This window comes from Tachyglossus aculeatus, chromosome 19 (genome assembly GCF_015852505.1).
Source record: "Tachyglossus aculeatus isolate mTacAcu1 chromosome 19, mTacAcu1.pri, whole genome shotgun sequence".
Lineage (NCBI taxonomy): Eukaryota > Metazoa > Chordata > Mammalia > Monotremata > Tachyglossidae > Tachyglossus > Tachyglossus aculeatus.
This window is the reverse complement of record NC_052084.1, coordinates 35,080,761-35,083,132: the sequence shown is the minus strand read 5'-3', so window position 1 is coordinate 35,083,132 and position 2,372 is coordinate 35,080,761. Positions and strand designations below refer to the sequence as shown.

The window sequence follows — 2,372 nt, the reverse complement described above, 5'->3', positions numbered from 1 at the left end:
TCTAAGTGAAAGTCCATCTATGCTTGTGAATGCAGCTTGGAAAACAAATATAGAATACCACTGTTAACAAGTTAGATTAAATCCTTATGATGCAGGCAGGTATTTCCCCATACAGGCACTGTTTTTTAACTTCCCTTCCAGTATCCTGATCTTTACATAGCTTTTCCTCAGAGTCACCTCTTTCCTGATTGCTGCTTGCCAGGCTTGTCTTTTTAATCTGCCAGTCCACTACCAACTTCCGCCATTTGACACTGCACTTCACTATATGTTTTTGCTTTTTATTCTTACCTCCCAGTTTATGTGGTTCTCCTTTTCTCTCTCACTCATCTTCCAGAGAAGGTGGTTCCTTTGGAAAAGCATCTTTAAGGAAAGCAGAGTGGTTTAGTGTGAGTGCTGGTCTGGAAGCCAGGGGAACTGTTTTGTTTTTTTTAAGGGTATTTGTTAAGTGTAATACATGTCAAACACTATTGTTATCTACCCCAAGGGCTGGGGTAGATAAGAGTTAATACAGGCCCTGTCCCACATGGGGCTCACATTCTAAATAGGAGGGAGAATGGGCATTTAATCCCCATGTTACAGTTGAAGAAACTGAGGCACAGAGAAGTTAAGTCCTCTGACTCTCAGTCCCGGAATCCTTCCACTAGGTCACATTTCACATTTCCCTGAATGTGAGTCATTTGGTGTATGTCAGACTTTATGGTAGATGAATGAACTCTTTCGCATGTCTGAAGTATAAACAGTGAATTCCAGATGTAGTGTGCAAGATCATAAGCCAGGGCAGTAAGACAATTTCACCCTCTTACTAAGTGCTTAAATCTCTCCCAAGGAATAGTTTACAACCAGAAATAATTTGGGAGAAGTATAGGGATGTCATCCTATGAACTGCACCTAACAGAAGAAGAGTATTCTCTTCATATTTGCCAATACACATCCTCAGCATTACGTATATATGCTTCTTCAAATTCCATTCAAATATTTCTAAATATAAATATAATAAGGAGCTTTGGACATAGAAGAAGAATCATCAACCATTTAAAGGAAATAAGTTTGAGGATGATAAAAACAGTCAACCAAGGGATCATGTCTACCAACAGTATTGTATCATCATCAATCGTATTTATTGAGCGCTTACTATGTGCAGAGCACTGTACTAAGCACTTGGGAAGTACAAATTGGCAACATATAGAGACAGTCCCTACCCAACAGTGGGCTCACAGTCTAGAAGGGGGACAGAGAACAAAACCGAACATACTAACAAAATAAAATAAATAGAATAGATATGTACAAGTAAAATAAATAAATAAATAGAGTAATAAATATGTACAAACATATATACATATATACAGGTGCTGTGGGGAAGGGAAGGAATAGATAGGTACAAGTAAAATAGAGTAATAAACATGTACAAACATATATACATATATACAGGTGCTGTGGGGAAGGGAAGGAGGTAAGATGGGGGGGATGGAGAGGGGGACGAGGGGGAGAGGAAGGAAGGGGCTCAGTGTGGGAAGGCCTCCTGGAGGAGGTGAGCTCTCAGTAGGGCCTTGAAGGGAGGAAGAGAGCGAGCTTGGCGGATGGGCAGAGGGAGGGCATTCCAGGCCCGGGGGTCGATGGCGGGACAGGAAGGCTGAGTAGGTGCGAATGAGGTTGTCGTTAATGTAACTTGGTGATAACAAGGGCCTTTTTCCGGGGTGGGTTGGGGGGAGAGTCAATCGCATTTACTGAGCGTTTATTGCGCTGGGGACCGCACAGGAGACAGAAGCGGACACGCGTCTAGTCGTCAGAACAAATAGAATTAAAGCCAAATGCACATCACATCAGAGAAGCAGCATGGCTCAGTGGAAAAGAGCCCGGGCTTTGGAGTCAGAGGTCATGGGTTCAAATCCCGGCTCTGCCAACCGTCAGCTGTGTGACTCCGGGCAAGTCACCTCACTTCTCTGGGCCTCAGTTACCTCAGCTGGTACTTAATACAGTATTCTTTCAGGATCGCACCTGGGGAGTTTCCAGTACTCTACCAGTCTCACCAACAGGAGGGAGAGTCAAGCAGAGACATACCCATTCCATTCCTAGCTTGGGCAGTGGCTAGCGAGTGGAAGGCAATCTGCTACAAGTCAAAACTCACCCATGCTGGGCGGCAGCGTCATGGAAAAGAGTTGAGGGCAGAGACTCAGGTTTATTGTGTGGATGAAGGCAACAGTAAACCTCTTCTGTATTTTTACCAAGGAAACTCTATAGATACACTATCAGAACGATTGCAGATGGAGATGGGGAATTCTTGGAGAGACGTGTTCATGGAGTTGTTATGGGTTGGAGATGACTCAACAGTGTAAAACAAGATGACTTAGTACCATGCTCTGCACACAGAGAGT

General features: G+C 43.7%; 1 non-coding gene across 1 annotated transcript; it reads left to right on the top strand.

The window, feature by feature from the left end:
• Positions 1–1,977: 1,977 nt before the first annotated feature.
• On the top strand, positions 1,978–2,115 carry LOC119941068. Its single transcript, XR_005455104.1, has one exon. It is a non-coding gene; the product is annotated as a small nucleolar RNA SNORA7 (small nucleolar RNA).
• The last annotated feature ends 257 nt before the right edge of the window (positions 2,116–2,372 follow it).